A 27,700-nucleotide genomic window follows, 5' to 3' on the forward strand; every position below is an offset into this window, starting at 1 on the left:
CCTTACACTAAAGAGTGCTCTTTCTTCCCATTTTGATTTACCAAGCAAACCTTGGGGAGGATTGCCCGAGTGTCAAGACAACATCAGGTTTAAGTGACTGTGTGTTGTTCTCCTTGAAGACCATGTTTGTCAGTTGTTTCAGATGAGGATTGTTTTTTTATAAAGAGTTCTCTTCACCACAGAGCTCCTTAAATCCCAGGGCAGCCTAACACCATGTTAACACCTTCCTTCAGTTTCTTCAGTCATGTAGTGATTTATAGGACAGGAATTTGGAATTAGAGTCTTGTCAGCAACAGAATCAGAAAAAAGACTTGATCTGAGACTGTGAGAAGTCATGTAGCTTTTTTTGCCTGGATTTTTGCTGTGTACTGATGAGGACGTAGCAGGAGGCTCCAGCCTTCTCATGGGTATGAGATGGTGTAGTGTGTATTTCAGTTCAGTGTCATCAGATACATTAAGGGCTGTGTGGCTCTTGTCTGTTCAGAGTGTGTTGTTTGCCACCTCTTTTTGACGTAATAAGTGCTCAAAGAAGCAGTTGAGAAGAGTGTCTGCAGCACCTTGCTTTGGTGGTCTGTCTGTCAGGTGAGTGGAAATATCCGGGACAAGACTTGCTCTCTCTTCTTGTGCAGAAAATGCAAAGATGGACCACAAATTCTGTTAAGTCTTTTGCCTACAATGCCTGTTAGGGCTGGTGTTTGTGCTGGATCAGGTAATGAGAAATCCTTTGTCATGTGTGCTTTGGTTCAAGTTTGTTCATGTCTCTGGATCAATCCTGTTCAAAATGCAGTTGTCCTTCCTCTGCTTTGGACAAACTGCTGAAACCACTGAATATCCCTAAGTCTGCACTGGGAGGGGGTTGCTGCCAAACTTCTGATTACAGAAATAGGCAACTGAGAGAACTGTTGACTGCAAATAAAAAAAAGTACCTCCCTTCTTTTCTTCGGTAGGAGAAGTATGCTAGTTGTGAAGGTTTATAATTTTTAACCTTAATGGAGAAGAGCATTATTTGCTTTTTAAAATGCTCTTTTTCTTTACCTGTAGCTCAGTGAGAAGAATCGTGCTGACAAGAAAGCTCACACCAGAGGGAAGACAGGCCCTGCCTTCTCACACGTGCAAAACCTGAAGGCTTTCCCAACACTCATTTTCCCTCTATAAAACTCCCTGTAAATTCTGGCCCGTCCCTTTGCTTAATGGTACCCTTCATAAGGGACTCCCAAGGTTAACATTGAGGTTCATATTTGTGGATGGTCCCAAACAGTCATGTCTATTTCCCTTGCTTTGATGAAGCCTCTAGAAATTGTTCCCTTCAAGAATAGTGGGAGCTACCGAAATCCTGTTTGCCTCTTTTGCTTTGCTCCCCCACAGTTTTCCCTGTCTTCACACTGGGGTTACAGAGCAATCCTGGTCCTTCTGTTGGAGACCTGCATAAGACAACAAGGTGACAAGCACCAAGAAATCATTGTGCCATTCCGGGGAATGTGGTGTGCCCACAGTGCTTCAGCTCACACCCTAAACTCTGACTTCAGAGGCAGGAAATTAAGGTGAGAGGGATGCTAGTAAAATATGAGGGCAGTCCTCTGCTGTGACTTTGAAGGAGGGTGCAGAGCATGGGCTCTCTAGGCTGTTGGGTCAGGGATCACTGCTCTTCGGTAGGAGTAGTCCTGGAAGGTGGCTGCCCTTCCAGGACTCACAGGTTGTTCTCACAGTCTTGTAGAGAAATGAGAGTTTGAGGAACTAGACAGAAATATGCAGACATAGATGGACTGAATAGCTGAAGTTCAGGTCATTTTTTTTCCTAGCAGAGCAAACTGTTTATCAGTTGCATGATTAGTTTTCTTATCTGTTTTCTCAGTTTGTAGCTGGGATATCCTTTCTCTTGTCAAGCGAATTATATAATCACATTAAAATAGCCTGTTTGTTCCTAGAGTTGCAAAATAGGTAACATGCTCTTTGCACAATAATCAAGCAACAATGTACTAGTTTGATTTTTGTTTGCCTTGATGTGTTCCATCTGAGCTTAGTCTTGCACTTTTTCAGTTCTAAAGCCTTTCCCTAACTTGTCATCAGAGGCAAACCATGTGCTTATGGTTTGGACTTTTCATGCCAGGTTAATGTCCAGGTGTCATGTGAAGAAGAGGGGTAGAAATGCAAAGATTTCTTGTCCCACCTGTATGAATATAAAGTTATTAACTATAAGCATCCTTGGAACAATCAAAGCTTTATGAGCCCAACACTGCCTGCCTAACACTGGGCAACAGACAGGCTGGAAGAATTTTCCACACTCTGCTGTGAGGACCACACTTAATAGCAAGAAAAGAATTTTCTCTGCAGCAGCTCCCAAAATATCTTTTATTAATACAAGTGTGTGAGAGTTACTGTGGGTTTTGCATTACTGGTGATAACATTTAGCTGCATGATTGTGTTTAACTGATGACCAAAAACCCCAAAAGGAACCAGCACAAAAACACATTCCATGGACAAGCACACCAAATTTAAGTTTCAATACAGATCCCCCATGACAGACTTAACTAATAACAGAAAACTACTGACCAGAAACACAACTTAAAATACAAATCCTGAACTCCTGTAGTAACACAGAGCAACAAAATGACTTGCACACAACCTTCTCTGTAACACAAAGCAAAAGGAAAGGATATAGCTGTTTCCCATTAACACATATGTTAAAAAAAAGGAACTACACACCTTAAAGAAACACACCAACCAAAATAAAGTCAGATATATACCTAGTAAGTTACGGGTGTAAGGCACGTTATAATTATTAGTATTAAAGTAGCAAAACACAGTTAGTAAATAATGTGCCTTTAGAGTAAAGATATCACCATCATGGCTAGGCTGCGCGAACGAAGATTTGGGAAGGGCACTACCCACGCTTGCTGCAAGCTGCTGGTGGCTAAAAAGGCCGATACGGGATAGGCAGGTCTGGTCACAAAAGGCACAGCGGAACGTCTCCCTGGGTGACACTGGCAGGGAACGGTTCTTTCTGCGTTGTCTTTTCCCTCAAGACTGACTCTCCGTGCATTCTCAAAGGAAGCAGCAGCGTCGTGAATGGTGTGTCTCCATGAATCCCGATTGGAGGCCAGAGTGGACCATTGGTGGCAGTCAATATGGCCAAGGCTGAGGTGTTGTTTCAGGGAGTCCTTGTATCTCTTCTTCGGGGCTCCTCTCTTGCAGCAGCCGGTGGCGAGTTCACCATAGAGCACAATCTTCGGGAGGTGGTGATCCTCCATCCTGGAGACGTGCCCTGCCCAGCACAGCTGCGTTCTCGTCAGCATGGCCTTGATACAGCTGACCCCTGCCTGTTCAAGAACAGACACATTGGTGACATAATCAGTTCAGTGGATGTTTAGGATTGAACGGAGGCAGCGCTGATGGAAGCGTTCGAGAAGCCGCAGGTGGTGGCGGTAGATGACCCAGGATTCAGACCCATATAAAAGAGTAGACAGTACAATGGCTCTGTAGACACTAATCTTTGTACTTTTCTTCAGGTGTTTATTGGACCAGACTCTTTTATGGAGTTTTCCGAAGGCTCTGTATGGCTTTGCCAGCCTGTTGTCTATCTCTTTGTCAATCTTACCATCTGAGGAAATGATACTTCCCAGATAGGTGAACTGCTGGACTGACCTAAGCTCTGAATTGCCTATGGTGATGTGAGGATGATGGAAGACTTTTTGAGGTGCAGGTTGGTAGAGAACTTCCATCTTCTTCAGGCTGACTTCCAGCCCAAAAAGCTCAGCAGCCTCTGCAAAGCAGGATGTGAAGCGCTGCAGAGCTGCTTCTGTGTGAGCAACGAGGGCGGCATCATCAGCAAAAAGCAGCTCATGGACAAGGTGATTCAGGGTCTTGGTGTGGGCCTTCAGTCGCCTTAGGCTGAATGGGCTTCCATCAGTATGATATCGGATGTAGATGCCGTTTCCTTCATCGAGGTCTGTAAAGATATATCCCAGTGAAATTAGCATAAAAGTAGCTATGAGGTAAAAGTAGTTTCTGGGGTCTTGAAGAATCTGGGATATTTGTCTACAGCAAGGTTTTACAGCTCATAGTAATTTGTCTGCTGAAAGTATGTGGTGTTCTTCTTTTTTTTCTCAGATACCAAATTACAGTGCAGGCAAAAGTCCTAATTAGAGAACTAGGCTATAAAAAGAAAAGGCAGTTTTCCTTTGACTTGCTTTCCCAGGCTGCAAGTTTGGGTCATGTCCTGTGTTGTAAACTGATGTGACTCTTTTGACTTCATTAGTGCAGTAGTGATTTACATCAGCTGATGCTTTGACACTGAGAATTTGTTCACTCAGCTGTCACTGATATCAGACACACACAGAACTCTCTGTGGGAGGTGCCTGCTGCTGTGGAAGGGATGGACGTCCCAAAGACCTTAGAACAGTGCAACAAGTTATGGATGTGTTTGACTTGCTCCATACTAACTGAATAACTCTTGTACTCTAGCCAAGACCTGCATAAAGGAAGAGCTTATCTGATGATGCATTTGGTCATCATTTTTTAAAGACTTTGTTCTGTGTCTGAGTTAAATTACAGCACTTGAGAAAATCTCTTTGAAAATCTCTAAGCTATGAATTCAAGCAGAAACACAGAACAGAAAAACTGAGTTAGTATTACATACTGTGAATGCATTGCAATTTTTTCTTGAATGATTAAATGGAATGAAATTATTATCAAATCTTGCTTTAATGCCTCTCATACACAGAGTATGTGGTCAGACCAAGCTGTGTTGGAGGCTCTTAAATAGAATGGAATAAATAGCAGAATTATATAGTCTTCATTGTAAACCTGCCTGAAATGAATTCTTGAACTTAGCAGGTGGGGTATAACCATGTAAGTGGAGATCTCCCAGGTAAAAGATTTCAGGATTTCTCTTCTTTTGCTTGGGTTACCCTCTATGGTGTGTTCAACCTAGAAAGTTCAGAAACTCAGGGAAGTGTTGCAAAATGAATGTGCTGATCACCCTGTAAGTATCCTGTGCAGTGCTTATTCCAAGGAGACCAAAATGCTGAAACACAGGAGCATAGTGAAGCCTTTTTCTTTTGCCCCCATCACAACGGGAGGTCTGTTCTGATTCTAGAAATAACAATAAAATGATGTAGTTATTATAAAGTATTGTTATTATAAAATAACAATAAATTAATACATAGGAGGGCATTTTATCAATACTAAAACAAATTCTAAGTCAAATCCACAATAAAATTAATGAATAAAGTTAATTTTAAAGCTTCCTAAAGGTTTAAATGGTTTCATGATAAGTGTCATCCAAGTAGGAGACAGGTAAAATCCTGAAGTGTCAGGTGCTTAATCTGTGTTTCAAGTTAGCTTTTTCAAATACTACACTTTTTGCAAGAGCATAAAAGGCAAAAAAATCTGAACAAGCCCAAGATCATTCTAACAGCAAATGGCCATGAAACACACTTCACAGCCAACTGGAGTGGGGCCTTATGTTATCATTTAGTAAATGCCACAAATGAACTGTAGCTGTTAATTGATGTGTTGGAGAAGGCTGATGACTTCTGATACTTGTATTGTCTTGCATTTTGCAGTCTGGAAAACTGATTGTGTGTATAAAGCCACCAAGTATCATCTTCAGAAACTTGGTATAAGTGTCTTTTCTTGTGTAGTTATGTTTTTTAATAGTCTGTTACTGTACCAGTAAACCACTGAGCACCAGTTGCTATTTGCCTCCTTGAGTGCTTAGAGTTGCTGTCTGCCATCAGTTGTGTCTTAGAGATTAATGCAAAATCAGCAGGGAAGAATATGCATTTACCTGATTGGATTTTGGATTTGGCTTGTTTTAAAGATTCAGAGATGCTGTTTTGCTTCAGCTGCTTGCAGCAACGAATGTATTTAAACTGCTGTGCCACACAACATATTTCTGCATGTTCAGAAGCACTTCATAACTCCACAGTTTATTTACCTGGTGGAGTTTTGTTCAGCTCTAAGTACCAACGTCTGTGCTTAGCTTTCTTATATTATAAAATCAGAGCAATCACACTCAGTTTTAAAACAAAAACGTGCTAATGGGAATCATGCCCAGGTCTGACTGAAAAACCGATGCTGGGTTATTGTTTTTGATACTCTGAGCAGATAATCCCTAGGAATGGTTGTTGGCTGTCTAACCACATGTGTTAAACAGAAAAACTGGCTTAGAGGCAGCAACTATTTCCAGCTACCTAAAACCTTTAACTCTCTGCTCTTCTAGGGTGATACAGTTGGATAAGTTTGAGTTGAAGTCTTTCACATGTTTTGGGTTCTTCAGTAGCTTTCCTGTTTATTTTACAGCACAGGCATTGACTTTGCCTTCTCAAAATGTATTTCTGAACAAGAACAACATGATTTTGCTGCTCTTGTCAAGGCATCTGATACATTAAAGAATAAAGCAGGTTGCATCATCTGTTGAGGGAAAATACTGAATTGCTCCTGGCCTTGCTTTTGGTTAAACTAAGCAGATTTTCACAGTGGTCTTCTATGAGTCTCAGGGAATAAAATTAAGTTAAGGGTGCAGAGAAGGTCACTTGAGATCTTCAGTTTATCTGCTCCCGAGGAGTGTGGGATGGTCGGGTAGCAATTCTTCTGACACTCGGTGTAGCTCATGGGGCACTGGAGGATGTGGCTCTGCTGTTGGTCAGACTGTCCCAAGGCTCCTTCCCTGTGTCCTCTGCCCTGGCACCAGTGTGACCCATGGCTGAGCTTCCTGAGAGCCAGTACTTTGGCAGAAAACAAGTTGTTTGAGTGACAGGCTACCATGGGATGGGCAGGACCACAGAACATTTAAAGCAGTTTAACACTGCCGTGAAGCCTCTGCTTCCTGGGAGGAAGAACTTGTCTGCTTCTATCCTTTGGAAATGTGCAGCTCCACTCTGTTTGGAATGGAGGCAAAGCATCTTGTCTTAGCTTTGACACTATTAGAGGATGGTGGTAAATTTTGTGCTAGTGTAATAGGAATTGTTGCTGGGCTTAAATTAAATTGTTTTATGATTTTGTTCAGGAAGGTCTCTGGTTTTGAGCTGGAGGGGTCTTTGAAAGCTTGTCATGCCAAATAATCTTTGTCCCACTCAAGTCCTTTGATATCTGAAGATAAGTGAAATGCAGCTGTTTGTTCCAGTGGAGTCTGGCAACAAATTACTGTAATGTCTGTGCTCCACCTTTCATGTGCAAATGATGAGACTGGATAATCTACTAGTTTATTAAGCAAATTTAAAAACATGAAGTTCTTAATCTGACTTGTCAGACATAAACACAAAACAGGCTTGGATTTTGTTGCTGGCATGGTTAGTGATCCCTGGTTAGTGATACCAGAGCCAGCACGAGGCTGCTGCTCCTTCGCCTTGAAAGCTCCATTTTTAGAGTATGAGGATATTTTCATCACCGGTTACTTTAATTGCAGCCAGAACAGCTACTAGGCAAGACTATTCAGTGAAAGAGGGGGAAAGCACATGGAAATAGCACAGCCTACGGATAGGCTTGTCTGTAGTCCTCAATAACTGATAGTGGGAACCATTGCAGAAATATGTGTTACATAAATATTTGTGGTTGCAGGGTACAGTGAGCACAAAACAGAAGCCTAGCAAAAACATAGACATTTGTTGCATGTCTGCATTAAAGCTACATGAGATTTGGTTTCAAAGTTTAATAACTTAGTAATAAACACATAACTAAATAATAATAAAAATAGACTTCAGCAGTTGATGCTTCTTAAAAAATTGCATCACGGTGGTACCAGCACCACACATTGTGCTGTATTTAGACTAAAGAAACGTGTTTACGGTGGGAACTCCTGCAGTCTTTAATAGGAACCTCAGCTCTGCTCCATGCTTTGCTTCAGCTGATAAACTCCATGAGAGCAAGCAAATAAACACTCTTCTGTCCCTCCAAACTTCTGTTTGTTGTCTTACAGTTTTGGATTGCTGCTCTGACAGTACTTAAAAAAGCAAAATACAAGAACTCCCCAATTATGTCTACTCAAAGATAGTATCAGGTGAAACGATTTTCTTGTTTTCTTCCTTGGTTGGATCCTTTTTATTTAAGATAGTGAAGCTACTCTGACAGGTGGCTTGGCTGTATGAAACAGTGGTGAGGAAGACCTGTCAAATGGTCCACCTCTTGTAAAGTTCCTATGAGGGGAATTTTCCACTATTTATCTTTTCTTACCTTGGTAGTCAAAACAAGAGATTCTGTTTCCTGCTCATGGCTCAGGTTTTTTCCTGTTGTGCCGAGTTGTCATTTCCCTTCTGTAAGTGATGGAAACAAGCATAATGTGCAGATAATGATGAAGAGCAGACAGTCTCATCTTTGACAGTGGATTTTGCCTGACAAGACTTCACAAGCTCACAGTAGCTTTCGTGTAGTGAGGGGAGGTAGATAGCATAGTGCAAATACAAAGATTAACTTAAGATTCAGGCCTTCAGGAACAGGTTTTCTGCTAAATTTTTGAATTTCTAAATTCTTAAGTACAGAAAAGGACTTAGGACAACTTACTTGGTAGACTGTTGCATTGAAAGCAAGCATGCAGTGAAGGGTATTTCTGCTAGGTGTTTGTAGTAGGCATTGAAAAACTAACTCCAAATGTAAATCAACAAATACAACTCCACTCAGACTATTTTTTAAGTGAATGAAAGCTTCTCTTTTATCTTCGACTGGCTGCACTGTTAGGATTGCACATTCGAAATTTAACTGTGTCAGCATAGTTAATACTGCATAAGAACTGTGGATATTTTTCAGCCTCAAGTGAGAAAGCAGTTTGAGGGGAGAGGTTGAAAGAACTCTTTCTTGAGCCTGCCCCTGATGATGATCTACTTGGACCTTATTTTTTCCTCTGTGCTATGTTTAGAGTAGTAAAGAATCCTGTGGGAATATTAAGGAAACTATTAACCCAGAAAACTGCACTGTTGTTCTTGCTCTTCAGTCCCCTGCCATATGCTGATATTAAGTAACATCTAAAAACTTCCCATGAACGACTTCTGTACCACTCATCTCCCCGCCACCCTCAATTTTCTTGCATTTTTTCTCTTTTGATTCTTTCTCCTGTGTATTTTTTTTCTTCTTTTCAGCTCTCTGCTTTCTGTTCCTGATCGTACCTTTTTAATTGCTCTGAAAGGCTGTTGCTCCCTGGGCAGGAGAGCATGTGTTAGGTGAAAGCACATGAGCTGGTGCTGTTTTACTCCCAGCATTAGAAGAAAGCTTGGACAGTGTTGGCATCAGTGGGGCAGAGCAGCAGTGACAAAAGAGGTACGGAAATAGCAGTTATTGAGGAGAACTGACCTTTTACCATGAATCTTGGACCAGTTTGTTTTCTTCTCTTGATTATTCCTTTGCATTAGAAACAATTTAAAACTAGAAACCGTTTTAAAAAATTAACATTGTGAAATTTTGAAGACTACTTATTTAATTTGAATTTACATATGAATCAGAAATTCTGTACTGCCTGCTGTCTTTGGAAACTGGAGAGCTGGAATCCAGTGGAGTTGGTGAAAAGCTGCGTCTTTACATGGCAAGTGCACTGCAAGGCTATCCAGATGCTGGCAGCAGTGAGCTCCGAGACTGCCTTTCTGCCTCTGCTGTAGGTGAAAACAACTATTTCCTTTAAAGCTGAGGGACCAGTTGAGGATTTGAAAAGGCCACAGCTGTTTCTCTCATCCCTGGATACCACAGAGGTGTCATAAGAGGTCTGTTCGTTCTGACCTTGGGTTGGACACAGTTGGCAAACCATTCACTTTATTAGCCTGTTGTAATGTGGCTTTGTTTTCATCCTGCCAAGCAACTCGGTAGTTTTAGTAGTACGTATCCAGCTGATGCAATGACTTCATTTACAAAATAATGTAATCTGTACATTTTTGCTTTTGTGCACTTACTAAGGTCTAGTTTTAAATGCAGATAACGTGAGTAGAGGGGAGGAAAAACCACTGTGTTAACAAAATGTGTTGTGTTAACCAGTGAACCAAAAAGTTTCTTGTAGTTTGGGGGGAATTCTTTCTGACTCCCAATGAATAAAGGAATGCTTTATAGTAGAGCCCATAAAAAAGTCTAAGGGTTGTGCCTTTGTGGCTACTAATAAGAAAAAATGGAGTTCCCTAAGCTTGCATTCCTTGAAGCTGCATAATTTTAACAAGTCTTATCCTTTGTAGAGAAAAATTAAAAGTATAGCACATTTGGAGTATAGTATGCTACAAGAAGTTTTAAAAATTTTGTTGCAGATCAATTCTTATCTGAGACAAAGAATATCAGTAGCAGGAGGAGTGACTGTCTGCTGTGGCTGCATTATTCTTCAGTCATAAGTGTACTGGACACTGATGCACCTCTCACAAAATGTGAGATTGCTGTTTCAAGTGTTAAAATGAATTTGGGTTGTACAGTGCTGGGGTTCAAAAGTTGCTTCTTCATCCCTGAGATTCCTTCATGAGGGAGTTGCTTGCCTATGTGACCCATTTATCAGCTTGTATCTGAAAGATTGTTCCAAAATGTTTCCCCTGGACAAACAGAATTGAGGCCCAACAGCCCTGACAGTGATCTGCTAGAGAGCTTAACATTTGCATGGGTGACTGAAAGTGCTCATTCTGGTCATGATTTTTGCTAGATGTGGCTAACACCTTTTATATAAGTAGAACAAGCCCAGAGGTACATCAGATTATTTTTTCAGTTGATTTCAGTAATTGTGTGGCTGGTGTCTTTCTGACCTCATCAAGGTATCTGTGCTTTCATTGGGCCATAACTATGAAAAACAGGAAACTTTTTTATTTACTTTCAGTCTTCTGTTCAGGTCTGCTCCTTTTGTTTGTGGATGCAAAGGTGCTGGTGAGAGTACTGTGGAATTTCCCCTTCCCTGTTTTTTTGGCTGACTTCAAAGGCAATCTGACAGCATTACCTGGCAGCTCTTGTCACAGTGTAAAGTTCAGTGTGTTAACATTGCTTGCACTGAAAGAGAAATTGAATAACTGTCTGCAGGCTGCCCTGAGGGTCCCAGCCTGCCTCCTAACAGAGCACTGCCCTGTATTTTGCTTTAAGTGGTATTTAATTTCTCCTTCCTTGATGTATTTGGCTGCCACACTGTAGCACACCTCCCCCTGCCATCTGCAGTTTCCCAGTCACCTGGCAGGGGCCATGCTGAGTAACAAAGAAGTGTGGTACCTGTGGGCTGCAGTACAGGCTGTGTGTTAGAGGTTGTTCTTTGCTGTGTGCTGCTCTCCATTGTACAAGCACTGCAGGGCACTCCGGGCAAGTTTTTAAGGTCATCTCACAGGTGTGCCACGTCATCTGTAGGGGATGGAGGGGAGAGGGGGAGCTCGGGGAGAAGCTGCAGACTGGCTATCTATTGTGATTTAACATGTGCTGCTGTGGGCAGAGTGGCTTGGCAGTGCCTCAGAACCCATCTTCTGTCCCTAAAATATTCCCCGAAGCAGCTGGCCACAGGAGCCAGCTCATGGGCTGCAGATCCCAGGGAACAGGATGTTGGTGGAGGAATGCACAAAGCCTTGTCTTACAGTGGGCTGCACTGGTGTTCATCACCACACCATGTGCAGAGCATCCCTGCAACTGACTTGTCCTGCCTCTAGATGCCTGGAATAAGGCTAGATAAGTGTTTCCCTGGGTATGTATTTTAGCATTGTGCTTTATTTGGTCCCAGTTCAGCTGGTAAGTGGTGGCAGTGTCCCACACCCTTCCTCTCACCAGTTGCATGCTGAGATCCCAGATCTGTATTGCATCATGAGGAAGTACTGGAGCTGCACAGTGTGGGGCAGGTGCCTTTCTACCATGATGTATGTCATACAGTGTGTGGGTAGCATGCTCTTGAGTCTTGTTGGTCTAGTTTATGGGTGTGTGCTTATCTTGAAAAATCAGAGTTACTAGCTCCATCTGTCTTCAGAAATGTTATTTCCCCTGTCTCAGACCACTTCGGTTCCATGTGGATGTCCCAAGAGAGCTGAAGAGATCAGTGTGAAGAAAATCCTTAGGTATGTGCATCAGCAGCAGCTGTGGACGGGAATTGTTTCCCTGCTAGTGTATAAACCTGGTTAGCTCGGTTGCTTGCCAGCTTCTTGCTGAATGGTACCCTTCCATAATGGGCTCTTGCAGCTGGTGTTAACTGAAGCAATTCCAGCAAACCAGGTCTCCCTGCCTTAGAGACCTCCTGGCACTACAAGGCACGTCAGTGTGGGTGACATAAATTGATGGACAGCTGCTCGCACATAGAAGTAGCACACAGCGGTTGCATCCCTGCTGATGAGGGATCCCTGCGGAGGGAATGCTGCTAGAAGTGTTTCTGGAGTTTTGCTGAGATCCAGAGGTTCCTGAAGGCAGCTTGCTGCAGTCTCATATCTGTAAGGTGCACAAAGGCTCTGGTATGGCCTTGTGTCCCTCTTGCACTGTGGGGCTGTGGCAGCTCATGTGGACTGGAAGCGCTCACAGCGGAGCATGTTCGTGCTCTGTGCCATCACTTGTGGGTCTGCGTCCCTCCCCACTGCAGCAGGGTTGGACTAGATGACCTTTGGAGGTACAATCCAACCCAGACTATTCTGTGATTACTCAGATTTGGTTCCTGCTGTCTTGCTGAGACATTGTTCCCTGATTCTTAGTGTTTGTACTGTTTCAAGGCAAACATAAGATTTGTTTATGTTAATAGTTTTCATGCAGCCTAAAATAATCAGGAATGCTTATTATTCAATGCAGTGAACCCTGTCCTCCTGAACACTGGTGCTTGGCTGCAGTGCATGCTGATGGACGTGGTGAGCTGATCCAGTGTGTGACTATCAGAGATTGGTGCACTTTGGTGCAGAGCGTGAGGGCAGAGGTCAGGACTGAAGGGGAAGTCGTGTCCTTTTGCAGGTGCAAGCCGGATCTTCTGAGCTCACATGGCAACAAACTTGCAACTGTGAGCTTGACTTGGCTGCTTTGTTAGCTTGCAGGTCTGATGGTTCTGAGATTGCTGTCTTCATACCTCTGAGGTTTCTTCCAGAATCTACCTACCCCCAAATTCAAAATGCAGGGGAAGAGAGAATGCAGAGGAAAGAGCTGTGAGAAAGATGGGGGGAAAATGGGTCAAAAAAAGAGGCAAAATCTCACTGGTTTTTAAAAGAGGGACTTCAGTTCTGAATTCACGTTGTCTGCAAAACCTTACTTCCAAGATCTTTTGCCTCAAGACTTTTTTTAATGTAGTTAAAATATGAATAATTTTAAAACAAATAATCAGCTTAACTCTTTATTGGACTCAGTGTTTTCAACAGTAGCTGTTCTGAACAGCAGTTTGAGAGGTCTAAGCAGCTGATATCACGCTGTCTGGCTAGAACAGCTTTTGAAGGAACCCTACCAGGGAGGGCATCACATGGTGGCTGGATGTCGAATTTGGATGGGGAAGTACAGAATATGATTCAAGTGTTTTGTCAGTGTCAGTGGCACTGAGAATATTGGCACTTGGAAGAAACAGAGTGATTGCATGTAATATTTGTCTGTATTTGTTATGTTTATCTAAATCTCAACATCAGTTCTTGCCAGCTTGAATGGCAGTAAAATAAAGTTCTGCTGTAAGATGTGGAAGAGTAGAGCTACTGCAACACAACCCCTGAAGTTGTTTGCACTGTGAGGAATTTTTCTTTTGGCTGTTCAGAATGGTGGTTCTTTTGGAAACAGAGTGGGAGACTGATGACTGGTAGGCTACTGGTTCACATGAGTGGTGTGTCTGCCAGGGTGGTGGCACAGTCACTGCCACCAGCCACTCCTGAATAATGTAATCATTTCCATTATAAAGCGTATGAGCTTTTGCAACTTGCAGAATTCTGCTTTCCCAAGAGCTGGAGGTGGGTAAGCTTTCTTTTTTTTCCCCTCTTGTGATGTGCAAGTTATATACCTAACTCTTTTATCATCCCACTAGAAGCTGGGTGAACAGCTTTTCAACTGGTCTGATAAGGTTTTATTGAGGAAAACAATCATCAAGTGTTTTTAAGACACTGAGATTCCATGCCACTTAGTTATTTTTAAGGATGAGAAAAACCACTAAAGGGCTTGGGTGTGTTGTCCACCTGCAACTGGAAGTCTACATCAGCTGGGAAATAGTTGCCACCTGAGAGTTTTCTAGTAGTGATGATGAGTAATCTGCTCGGAACACATGCGTATGTTTGAGTGGCTTACTTTGATTAAAAAGCTGCCAAATGCACAGTCCATACACCAGGATGATACGACTGCTCTGCTGCTTTTGTTCGCTGTTTCCTGGACCTCCCAAGGGGACAATGACCAACAACTATCTGAACAGGCAGCAGCCCAGCACATTTGGAGGATGATTAGGTTCAAAGTTGATGTGCCAGGTTCAATTAAAGTGCTATAAAGACCCAAAGGAGAAGAATTGTTCCTCCAAATTGGTTTAGAAGATTCTGAGTCCTCGTATATTAAGGCAGTTGCGTCTGACAGCTCAGAGCATCTGATGTGACCGATGCAAGACGAAAATTCTCATGTCTGTGGGAACTCTCTTGCCCAACAGATGTGTAAATTGGGAGCAGTTAAACAGCAGCTTCTCTTCAGACATGGTGTATCTGTCTGTTTTCAAAGCAAAAGGTGGTGTTTAAAGGGTAAGTCTACAACCACAGCCCTTTTCCTCATGGTAATTTCTGTGTGCACTCCTCTGGGAATGCTAAGTATGGTACCTTGTGGCTGAAGTTTAAGCACAGATTCATAGGAACGAAGAGAGTTTTACTTCAACTGTTTTGAAACTGTTTGGCTTATAATCTTTTTATACTGAAATATATTTCCAAGAAGTCTTGGACATATGTTACTCCCTGCTGCTCTTTGTGTGGCAAAAATTGGAGAGAAATGTCACGTCATATATCCAGTCAGTAACTTTTTCAGCTAGGCCCTCTTTGGGATGAAGAATTTTAATTTGTTTATTTAAAATAAAACCCAAAACCCAACCAAACCTAACAGTGGTTTTCTTGTCCATTGACGTCTTCTGCACCTGCTGGGAGGTGTAAAGTGCCCAGTTTTATTATCTCAGCAGAAGGTGGGTAAACAACTCCCGTGCAAGCGTCACACACTTAAAACAGTCAAAAACTGCTCCAGAGCACATCACTTCTGTAGGTAAGGAGGGGAGCTGTGTTGTGGGTGTGTTGTCTCATGTACCTGTATTTATCTCTGAGAGGCAGGTGAGATACTGGCTTCTTAAATAACAAGTCTGGCCTTAAGCAACCGTTTCATAATGAAGTTATTTGACTCATCAGCTGCTGGGAATAGCATTCCAGATCCATTTATTTTGCTTGTGGGGAAAGGGCTTCATGGGAGAGAGGCTTTGTGAAGGATTAGCACAGTTCTCTGCCTGCAACTGCATTAGTCTGTGTTTTCTCTTGTGGCTGGAATGCAGTGTGGTGGTAAATTGGTTAAGCTTGGGGCATGAGGTCCTCTCCTGGCCTGCTCTGTGCAGCTCCATAGTCCTTTTGCAGGAAAAAGAGAGAGAGACCTTATTTTGGAGTGCTGCCACAGTGTCTGCTAAATCACAACCATGAAAACTGCTGAAGGGGGGTCTGTGCTAAATAACAAGTGTTGTATGCCAATCGTTATTTTTGGTTGTTTCAATTACAACCCTCCTTTCTCCAAGAACCACGCTGGTGTTTGTGTAAATGGATGCCGAATAGCAACAGCAAAGCCACTGGGTACCAAAGTCAAATCTGAAGAAGAGTGGACACGTTTGCAGCAATGTGCCTGCTCTTCTCAGCTGTTCCAGCCTGTGACCCTTAGACTCTTCCTTGTGTAAACGTAGATGGAAGCAGTCAGGGACATTTTTATTTAGGAGCAATATCAGAAGACTTATCTGGGCAGCACAGAGGATAGAGCAGTTGTCAGGCTGTTCAGGCTTTGTCTCAGTGGGAAAGTATGAATGCATTTAATACTGTATTTACACTCTTGGCTGGCTGGGACCCAGCCCTGACCGCAGTGCCTGCTGATGCTGCAGGGATTGCTTTGGCTTTTAGCACATGGATGAAGGAAAAACACTTGAGGAGTTTATTAGTAGGTTGAGAAAATTGTTCATTTCTTCCTTTTACTTTTCTGTTTTTCTTTTTTTTTTCTTCAATTCTTTCGGCAAGACTCACTGTTGAAACATCTTGTGAATAAATGGAGGAAACTGTTTGACTTCTGTTTTGAGGGGAAGGCAGGAGTCACTAACATTCCTTAATCTGATTTTATTGCACATTCTTGTCTTGGATATGTTTTCTCTTTTTTCCCTAACCAGAAGAAAACAATCCCTGATGTAAGTGGCTTCTAAGCTCTGTCTTCCTGTAGCTTCACATGTAGCTCTCTGTGTCCATTTGGGAACTGACTTTGTGTATAGTTTTGTGGGGTTTTTCTCTTGCAAAAGATCTTTCTGACTTGAATAAAAGCAGGAGGGAGTTCAGATACCGGGAGTCCCTGGTGTCAGCTGAGGCAAGCAGCAGATAATCCCTGCTCTGTTCTGCACATTCATTAGCATTCTAGAAATACCTGACGTGTCTGTTTCCTGATTAGGAGATCTCTAGTCAAATGCTTATGTTCTCACAGGAAACAAAGTATTCAGAATTTGTCTGGAAAAATTTAGGATTGCCTTTCCATGTACATAACTGTGGCTTTTTTTCATTTGCACGTGTTCCTGTCTCCTGTTTGTCAGGGACCTCTCTGCATCCTGGTAAAATTTTTGGCACACAAACAAAGCACGTTAGCTTGCTCCCTACACCCCCATTAATTTCAAATTCTGCTTCTTCCTTTAATCGGCAGATGTGGGAGACAGGCTTGACAAGAGTTGAGTGTTGAAAATAGTTTGAAGGGGAGGATAATCCTGAAGAAATGTGATCAAAGCTGGCTGTTATCACTGAAATGTGATTGTTGCTATTGATGCTTGTTTATAGCTTGTTAAGTCTTACATGTGCACACAGTTTCGTTTTGTGGCAGATGGCTTTTAAGTAAAATAATGACTTCTCAGTGTGCTCTCCTAAAGTGAAACAACACTGCTTCCTTCCTTTCCCTCTGCTCCCCAACCCCCCCAAATGAGGTTTAAAGTCTGCCACTAACCAGGAGTATTCCATTCCACCAAAGACAAAATGTATCCTGTTTTTTTAATAAATAATCAGCTGGCTTTGATTTTTTGGCTTAATTTAGTCCAAGTGCTTGGGGGTGGATAGATGGAAATGTGGTGTTGGGGGTGTAAACTGTGAAGGAAAAATTCAAGGAGTGGAAAGGATATATCCTCTGTGTAGACTGGGGAGGCAGCACTGCAGTGCATGCTGTTGCTCATAGCTTCAAAGAACAAAACAGTGATTTCCAAGAAAGTATGTTATGGTTAACATACTCTTAGTAGGTAACCTTCAGCTGCTTCATTTAGCTCTGGCCATGCGGGATGTTTTTGTTTGCAAAGCCCTTGCATTCTAGAGCCTGTGGTCAACTTCTGAGACACTTCTGCAAGTTGTCTAATTTTTGTAGTTACCAAGGAAAAAGAAGTTTTGACCTGAAAACACAAGCAGTACAAAGGTATCTAAGGGCCTAGTTGCAGACAGTGGTACAGGCATTTTCATTTTGGCTGCACCTCTGCCTTCTTGGCTGGACATGAACTGGTGTTGCTCCAGAAGCCGCATAGCTGGGTGAGTGTGGTGCCAAGCTCCTATTCCTGTGCCTGGTGTCCGGAGTGGGCTTGGAGAGCAGCCATCTGCTGAGGACGGGAGAGCAGTGCCCTTGGCCTTGGTGCTGTGGGGCTAAACTAACAGAACCATGTGTATTTGTTTTATTTTTCCTATGCTATGCCCCCTTTTTGGGCGAGGAAGTGGAGGAGCGGAATTTACAATGTGTAGCTTGCACCAGTTATTCATTATATTATAAAGAGATATTTGTTCTATTGCACTTCAATTTTTCTACCCTATGTGATGTGAACAGTTCTTTACCATCATTAAAACAAGTACCTGTGCAGCAGAAGGGGTCACCAGGTGACTCTGAAAAAAATGCATGCCCTCCAGGGGCAGATTTTTCCTGCAAAGTTCATCTGGCCTCTATCACCAAGCATTACAGGAAGGAAGAAAATTGGTGGTTTCCAGAGGCTGACCTCAGTCCTTTGATGATGACTCACAGCCATGGGGACTAAAAGGAAAGGTGGCCTCAGTGAGGAGTGGGACTGAAAACCACCACTGTTTGAGGGCAAAGAAACAGACCCTCCTGAAAGCACAGAGGTCTGGCTTTGTTACTCACAGTGTTTCCTACCTTGATTTCAATCCCCCTTTACATGCACAGAGTACCTTGGACGTTGCTTTCTGAACTAGCTGGGGAGAATGATGCAGACAATTGCTGTCAGCTTTGAGAGCATCAGTGACTGGGGTGACAGAAGGAGAAAATTAAATGCTGGTCTTTTTGAGGTAAAACTACTTTGGAAGAAAAGTTACTTGATGCCTTTTTTCCACTTATACCCAGTTTTCTGCAGTGCAGCAATTCTTTGCTTGGCAGTGTCAGATTACTATTGCACAGAAGCTCACAAGACTTTGAATTATAGTATGCATACTAGTAAGAATTTGTTGGGATTTTTTCCCTCTAAGTGAACAATAACACTCCCACTTGCTATGTCCTAACTGGAGAAAAGGACACGGTACCCCTTGTGCTTTCCTCTCCCCTATCTCAAGCACTCTTTTGTGCTGTGAGGAGTTGCTGCAGATCTGCTCCGTGGTTCATGCAGCCTCTTCCCCCAGATGCCAAAAGTGTAACCCGTGTCTGTCTTCATGCTGTCTTGAAAGGTGGATCTTTGGAAAATTGGGGAAGGGAAAAAGTATATGGTCCTGTATTAAGGTATTAAGCTGAGACAGCAACTGGAAGTCTTGGAAGTGGCTTGAGTGTTGCTTGAATCTTTTCGATTCATATAAGGAGGTGAGGGGGGTGTGTGTGTGTAAGGTACATTCTCTGCCAAAGCTTCCCCCAAGTTGTTACGGTCCCTTTATATAAAGGAGAGGTTATTATAGAGGACCAAACTGTGCTTTCAGACTCTGCAGCCTAGCAAAGCATCCATCTTTTCTTGGTCCATGACCCTGCACAGCATTGCCTCATAAGCTGGCGCAAGCCAGTAGCAATGCCCGTTTTTTGGGCGAAGTTCCTCAGCTGGGGACCTCCTGAATTTGCAGAGTGGCTGCTCATACACCTCTCACTCCGCCAGTATGCAGTCTCAGCTGTGCCAGTGTCCTTGCCCTGGCTGCTAATCCCAGCTACTGGCTTTCTCCCTGCTCCAGCAGCAGCCCAGCACTTATCCCATGTAATGGACATTGTAATGGTGTCTTCCTTCAACCTTCAACCTCACCACTCCTTGAGCCATTTTGTAAGCAACCAGGAGGAACACTTCAAAAGTAGCTGTAAAAGCTGCTTTTCAGGTCAATGGTTTTATCCACTGTTGTCAATGGCAGAATAGAGAAATGTGCTGCAAAGATAAACGTGGTGGGATTCATTAATCAGTAAAACTAGCACAGTGGCATCTGAGAAGCAATTTGGTAGAGGGCAGCCTCTATTCGATGTGTTCTATTTTTGCTGTTAACCTGTCATCTCATGAAATAAAGGTCCAGTGGTGATCATTGAAAAGGCAAAGAGGTTTAGGAAACTGTTTTCCTTCTATTTTTCCCCAAAGTGAGCAGAAAACTTAGGGGGCAAAAAATGGGTCTGATACTGGTGTGGGATAAAGGCATTAGAAGTTAGGTATGCCTGCCTTTTTGTTGTTGTTTGTTTGTTACAGCTGCCTTGCACGCTGTCATTGAAAGTTGCCAGGAGCCCTTTTTTCATCATCTTGCTATTCTCCCTTCCTGGGAGAGAATTGATTTGTATCTCATTGTAGAGAATTGCACTAAATGGTCTCTTGAAGGGCTTTCTCCATCCCTGCATATTAAACTCCTGTACAGGTGCTATGTGGTAGGAGTTTTCCCTGCCTGCTGTGTGCTCCTGCAGAGATAGAGATGCATGTGCACCTTTCACCATAAGCATATGATTTTCCTGCAGTCTGAGCCTGTTTTGCCCAGATTGAAATGATGGTTAGGAGAGGGAGTTAGAGAAAAGTCAAACATAAGGTGGAGGGAAAAGAGGCATGTTTTTCCCCAGAACAGGTAAGGGTAGCATGAGAAAGACTGGTCTCACTAGAAGCGAAGTAGTAGCTTTCCTCTTGGGCACTGCTTGTTTCATGTCAGCAAAGGTGCAGAAAGAAGTGGTGCTGTATTTCCTGTGTGTGCTACAATTTGCCTCCTGGCAGTTTCTGGCTGATCAAATTTCTTACGTGTGGGTGAGTGCATGGAGCAAATAATGTGCTTCTGAGAAGTCAACTTCTCAGTTGCCTTCTCAGTTGCACTGGTAGATTTTTTTCCAAAGCAACATAGTTTAGATATATACTAGAGATCCCATGGTGCTGTGAACTTGGAGATGGATCTCCTCACCTTTTGCCCTCTATGTGTCTGGATGGCTTTGTTTTCAAACATGCTTGATATAAAGAGTTGTGTTAGTCCAACCATCTGAAGTCCATGTCTGCCATTTGCTTCATATAAAAAACAGCTGGCAGCTTGGACAATGCAAGTAAACTCCTTGTCCTTGGATTATAATCTCAGCACTGCAATTCCTAACACCATCCATATAACTACATGCTTAACTGTTAAAACTGAAACCCCAAAGCTGCAAGTCATGTTTTTTTAGAAAGATTATGTACTAGGAGAAAACTCTTTACTGTGAGGGTGGTGAGGCGCACTGGCCCAGAGATGCTGGAGATGTCCCATCCCTGGAGGAGTTCAGTGCCACATTGGGTGGAGCTCTGAGCAGCCTGGTCTAGTGAACGGTGTCCCTGCGCATGACAGGGTGGTTGAACGAGATATCCTTAATGTCTCTGCCAACCCAGGCTATTCGATGATACTCCATCCTCTTCCTTTTCCCCCCCTCCACATTGGAAATTGCCTGATGAAAGAGGAGGGACCATTACTGACTAATGTGAATAGTCAGTATATCTAATGTGAATTAAGGATGCCGTGTCCTAAATGGCACCCACCTCACATAAACTCATTAAGCTGTATGTTTAAATTTGGCCAGCTCAGGAAGCAATTCTAACCATTAACGAGCCTTTAATTGCTCTGTGACTATGGTTAGGATGCAATTCTGCCAGAGGAGAGAGAGATGCATTCAAGGCTTCCTAGTTGTCTTGTTTTGGAGCTCTAAGGCAGATACGTGCCAGTGTTCCCTAAACTCTCGTGAGTGTCAGTGACGTGGTGCAGTTCCACAGCTCAGCGACTTGGTCTTGCACAGATCTCTCCAGTACTGAATTTGTAGCTTGTACTCTGTACCTCGCCTTGTTTTGAGGAGCTTGCTGCTTGCAGTGTCTGCTGGCCATGCTCTGCTCTGTTCAGGTGCACCAGATGTTTGCTGTAAAGTAGCTGAGTGTGAGAAAAGCCTCTGTCTTCAGTGGCTAGACTGGTTTTTGCCCTGATGATGACTTCATCTTTCGACTATGCAATGTGATTGAGACTAGGTCTGCTGGAGACACACCTGAGTAACTTCAGTTGTGGAGATTATTACAGAAAAATGTTCCCCCTCTAGTTATAATAAAACTTCTGCCATCCATTTCCTGAGTGTCAGTGTAAAGGTAGTCTCTGAGTGAAATATTATTTTTTGAATAATTTCTCCCTTGTTGTTTGACCAGCCCTCGATGTCAGTCAGCATTGCTGGATCAAGTTAAGTTCAGAAGACATAGTTTTGCTGCCTTTTTGTGAGGGAAGGAAATGTTATGCTTCTGTCCTAGAAAGGGAAATCCTCCCTGGATCGAGGCATAAAGACCTGATTCTGTTTAAATGTGGCATGTTATAGCAGGAAAGGGCTGGAGTGCCTTGAACCTGCTTGGATTTAAAGTGTTTGCTGTCCAACCCTGTTTCTGTTAACTTCTTTCAATGGTCTCTGCTGGAGTTCACTTAGTTAGAAGCTGCTGTTCACTTCCCTGATCTTCCAACCTAAGTCATAAAGTGTAAGGAATTCACAGCAGGCTCTTTTGTTTATTAAGCAGAAGAGACTTCAACGATGTACTGTTAACCTCTGGATTCAGGATTAACTCAATCTGAAGTAAGGTTGCATTACATTACAACCTTGTGACCACCTGCACCGAGTTGTACCTAATTTATAGTGCATTCTTCTATCCTTGCTTCTAAAGAAGTGTTTCCTGGCTGCTGCCTCCATCTCAGGGCTTGTGGGATCTGGCATCAAACTTTGTTTGTGTCCATTTATGGGGATAGAAGGGGAAGGTGTGGAGCTCATCCTGCTTAACAGCATCTCTTTTTCTGCTCCTGAGCCAGATGCTTTTGCATGTGGCCTTGGGTGCAAAATCGTGTTTCAGCAGGTTGAATGGCAGGATTAGTAAGAGCCAGCTGTTGGCAGGAAGGCGTCTGACTTCAGTGTCATGGCATGAAATCGATTGGATCAGTATAGCTCTTGCATCTTACCAGGGAACTTTTTAAAATGCGTTAATCACTGTGGGAAATCTGGAATCAAATACCAAACACTTCCCCCCCTCCCCTCCACTAAACTGAGAGGAAAATCCTGGGAAATTCTTGGTTTTGTTGTTGAGGACTGCCGTATGAGATAAATAAGAACCCTACCTTTAAAAAAACGCAATGGGTTTCTGTCCTGGTGTGTCTTGGCTAGAGCTCCTCAAAATTTCCTCCTTTAGACTCTGAAACAAAGTTGCAATCTTGTTGCTGCATAAAAATCAAGCACCTCATAAACGGCAGGATTGTGGAGGATCTGAGATGTCCCCAGGGAACTACTTACAGTAAGAAAATTCACCTTCCTTGTTCACTCACTGTAGGTGTCGTAGGTCCTGATGGCACATGTGAGTTCTGCATTTCTTATGCCTGATAAAATCATCCAGCAGAGTGTTGCAGAACTGTTGACCTTGGCTATCAGGCAACAGGACTGCGATTCATTTGGTCCTGGCAAGTCGTCTTACAAGAGAATAAAGGACTTCTAAGATGGTTCATCAGATGCCATTTCAGTAGAATAGGTAGTGGCCTTTGGCGTGGTGTTTTTAGACTATAAATTTGGCAGCATGCTTTCCAAGGTGACTTGTTCTTAAGTCTGTGTGTGTGCTCTGTAAGCCAAATATTTTTATACTTCCGTATAAGTAAAGTAAACTTGAATAGGCTGATCACTAAGATACAACTGTGCTGGAGGTGGTGGCTAAGGTGGAAAAGTAATGGGCCATCCATGTGTGGGCTCTCTTTGACAGAGCATATTGTTTCTCAGAGTTCTGCCATTGTGCACATCGGGGCGTTTATCTTGGTTTGCAGTCATCAGTGATTTTCTCCTTAGATAAGTGACCAGTAGCTGAGCTGTCTGGCAAATGATTTCATGCCTGCACCGCCCAGGCTGGGCACCTAAATGAGAACCAGAACCACAAACCTAGGGCAGCATATTGTATGGCTGCTGCATTTCATAACTGCTCTGAAACAATCACAGTGGGGCTTTTCCTTTCCAAAATGTCAAGACAATAGAGATATTTCTTCTAAAGAAAGAACAAATGGAGGAGGAAGGCTCTAATTGCCCTTTAAAAACAAAATCCCTATCTTGCTGTGCTGCTTCTGGTCTAAAATTAAAATGTTAGATTAATCTTCTAAACAGTGCAAGAATCCTGAAGTGGTTTTTCTCTATCCACTCAGCATATGCCTGAGTTTCCCAATTGGTTTAGGAGCAAACCTTTCTTAAGGATGAACTGAATTTTGTTTGTTGTTGCCACGAGCAATGAGATGGATTCAAAATTGGAGAGGCAAGGGGAGCAGCACACTGATCTCCCTTCTCCTCCTCCAAAACAAATAAGGGTTGGATTTTTATTAAAACCACAGTTAAGTTTTTTTTTCTTAAATGAAAACACACATTTTATTGACTTTTTAAAGCAGGTCTAGCCCTTTCAGTCATGTTTGATTGTTAAGTGTGCCCTTCTCCTGGTCTCTCTGAAATCACTTGCAAGTGGAGTTTAATAACGAATATGTTTTGGTATTTTTATAGTAAAGAGGGTGGAGATCAAACTCTAGTTGCTCTGCTAATGAGACTCTTCGAGGAAATCTATCCTCATTGTTCCTCTCTGTTTCAATTACTCCTACGATGGCTGACCTTCCCCCCTGCCTTGGCAGGACAGCTGCTTCGCCAGCAGGCAGGGGATGAGCTGCTGAAGCTGTTCTGATGTTTGTGTTGCTGATTTTGGCAATACTGCTCCTTCCGCCCTCTGCTTTCCTTCAGCAGCTGTCTGTGCTGAATGAGAAAAGCAGCTTTCCCCTGTCCTGCTATGTGTGGAGAAGGGAGAATTCATTCTTTGTTTTTATCTTATTTCTGGCTTCACTGAAAATGCTTTTGCTCTTGGATGGTGGAGTAGAAACGAACAGGTTTTCATCCAAAAGGAAGGGTTTTCTATCCGTGCTGTAGGAGTTGGTTCAATCCTGCATGTGCCTTTGAAAAAGTGTTCACTAGAACCTCACTTGCTTGCAGGTCTGACTTAGAGCAGCAGGTGTTAACCACTGGTTTCCCTCCGACACTTAAGCCACTTCAGTTTGCTGATTTTGGCCACTGTTTCTGCTTGCCAGCATTCCGTGGGTCTCCTCCTCACGCTGAGCCAAGCTGTGACTTCAAAAGATGGGTAGGTGGCCGTGCAGTGGGTTACTCAATCTGCTTTAATTTCTTCACAAAAACGTCTGTGCTGGCAAGGTGCAAGCTGACTTCTCAGCGGTCTCACAGACCAAGACTGTATGGGACGTCTGACTTCTCGTCTCCTTGCTCCTGTGAAGTGAGGGGTTTCTGCTGACTGAGAGACTGCAGTTGTTGGAATCTGGAGGAGGCCGGTGGCAGATACTGTGAACTGTCGTCTTCACAGTACTTGCTGCAGCAGCATTGTGTTTTGCTGATGTGAAACTGTGACTTGGTTATTTTGCTTTTGTTTGTTTTTTCCCTTGGTGCTTGGAGTCTCCACAGACCACCCTTGCTGGGAGTCCGCAGGAAAATGGGTGGCTGGAAGTGTCTCAGTACCTTATGAAGACCTGTCAGTTGTGTGATCTCTACTCCTTCAGTGGGTGGTGCTTATGCAATGAATAGCCTTACCTGGGGTGTGGGAGGGCATATTGAGGGAGGGGTGGTAACACTGATTAGGCATACTCAAAAATGCTCGAGCAAGTTGTTGGAGTCTTCCCTGATCAGGTCTGGTGTGATAAAGAATGGCGGGGGGGGGGGGGGCAAGGGGAGAGCAACAGATGCCATACTGGATTATGCACCCACCCACCCACCCCACCCCTAAAAAAGGGGCAACATAAGCAAATGCAATAAACAAACGACCTGATTATCTTCTGTTAAATCCTGTGAAAGTAAAAGGTGAAGTTTTAAGTATAGGTATTCTCAATAAGTTTCTCATAAAAATCTGAGAACAATACTTTTTTTTGCAGTCAAGTTAGCATTGCCCGCACCTGGGCAGACACTCACTGCAGGACATGGGTCGATTTGGTGGTGCTGATTTGGGAAAGGCTTGTTGGTAATCTAAAGTCATGACCATATTTATCATGTGAAAAAAGCTTTATAAATTGAGTTGCTTTTATAGTGAATCCTTTCAACCTTTGTCTAGAAGGACAGTGGGAGAAGACTGAAATAGCTGATTAATGCTCGTCATCCAGTTGTTAATGAAGTATATGCTTAGTTTTTCAAATTATGCAGAAGAATTTTTCAGTGGGTTGAATCCAGTATCCAGACTTGAATGGGCATGTTTTCAAGCTAAATGTTGGGTACAGTTGTACTGGAATACCTTATAGCAAAGGTAGGGTGGAAGATCTTTTGTCTTAATTACCAAAACAAGCTTAGGCTGGAATATGTTTTCGCAAGGCGGTGTCGTGTTTTGCAGAATTAAGTCTGTAAGCTGGTGTTAGCTGGCTTGCTTTTTTTTCCATAGGAAGCAAGTTGACCACCTCTTCTGGATTGCTAAAGTTGTGGGCAAAGCGGATCCAAACGTGAATGGTGATCTAATGGGGAGAGTTCAGCATGTAATTCTCATTCTCGTATTCTACAGAATGGCTTTGTGAATGACTCTCATTTGACAGAATTGCATGACTTGGAAGTCAGCTGAAAATTTGCTGCATCCTTCCCTTAGTAGCTGTTTGTTTCATGGTTGCAGTTCAGCAGTCACCACTCCTGAAAGAGAAATTATGTTTTGGGCAAGTCTGATATAAGTGGGAATGTGAAGGAAGTCAATAATGTGGTGCTGGTTGTTCAAAGGAGGTGGGATAAGAATTGTCCCAGGCAGTGGTGTGGCATATGGGCATTGTGTATGCCTTGCCTTTTCCCAAATGTAATGTTTGTACTGCTGCTTAAGCTCTCCTTTCTGCCCATATCTGCTCTTGCCTTTCTCTCAGCTGAGAGCCTGTTAGTGATCCTTCAGTTCCTCATCCCTCAGTAGAGCATACACGCACAAGTGATTGATAAGTTTTTAGTTGCAGAACTGCTTTTACTTCCACTACTCCCAAGAGACTGTGGTGTGTCTTTTGGGCAGCCCTGTTCTTGTTCAGACATCTCTTAACATGTCTGTCAGGTGTGCTTTCTTTCCTCTCCCTCTCTCCTGTTTTTCTTGATAGCTGTGTGAGATCATCTTTTACCACCACCCCCACCACCCTTACTCCTCCTCCCAATGCCTAGCATTACTCGAGCGAACAGAGTTGCAGGAGTCAGAGATTTTTCTCTGTGGTCTCATCTTTGCAGGGAACACGAATTCTCTACTGAGTGCAGCGCAGCAGCTGGCCCAGCCTGCTGCCTCCTCTGCCCTGTGTTTATGCTCTGCTGTAGAAGTGGAGCAGTACAGCTCAGTGCCTTCAGTGGCTGAGAGGAGAAGCATGGGGAGTAGGCACAAAATGACTATAGGGCAGGGTCAAAGTTTATTTTGCATAATGTGTTGCTGCGTTGGAAATGCCACAACTTTTTCTAGTTTTAAGCAATACTACTGTCTTTCAGCAGCAACTAAGTGGAATGGTGTGGCTCCTGTTCACTTGTAAGTTATGCTTAGTCTTTGTAGAGAAGTCACCCAGACATGGTGTGATGGATCTATCCCTGTTGGCTGACGAGCACTGTTCCTTGAACACCTGTGCAGACTTTGGGCCATGCAGTCCACCTGTCTGTGTTGCCAGCAGTAAGTCTCCATTCTGGGAATTGCCCAGCTGATGCCATGGGTGGTTCAGAGAGGACACTTTTGCTTCTGCAAAAGATCAAACGCTAAGATTGCAAAGGTTTGTGCCGAATTCTGAGCAGTTGAGGGTGGGAACTTTGAATGCCTCTGGAAGACTAGGCCCAGACCTTGAAGACTTGACCAAAAACAAAAGTCAAGATTTCACTGTCTTGGTAGAAAATAGATAAATGTCTGAAAGATAGATAATATTTTTTTCTGTAACTTGACAGCACATCAGACTGATGTTTAAACAGTGAAGTTCATGAAGCAGATCCAGCTGCAACTCCGCTGACTTCGACGGAGTGATGGTGATACATGACAGCTGATGATGCAGCCCTGCAAATAGTCACAGCAGATGGATGCCTTACAAACTAGAGTTCTGAATGTATCAATTGAAGATAAAAGCTAAAGCTTTCTTTTTCTAGGGTCAAAAATGAAGGGTTTTGGTGTCAGTTTGGAATAGTGTTTTCTGCCTCAATACTGTCTTCAATGGAGAGAGAAGGATACAAATAAATT

General features: G+C 43.2%; 1 protein-coding gene across 2 annotated transcripts in view; it reads left to right on the top strand.

The window, feature by feature from the left end:
- The window catches only part of PARD6G (par-6 family cell polarity regulator gamma), a 65,626-nt gene that overhangs the window by 13,874 nt on the left and 24,052 nt on the right, over positions 1–27,700 (top strand). The gene's annotated exons all lie outside the window — the stretch shown is intronic.

This window comes from Pithys albifrons, chromosome 4 (assembly GCF_047495875.1).
Source record: "Pithys albifrons albifrons isolate INPA30051 chromosome 4, PitAlb_v1, whole genome shotgun sequence".
Taxonomy (NCBI): Eukaryota; Metazoa; Chordata; class Aves; order Passeriformes; family Thamnophilidae; genus Pithys; species Pithys albifrons.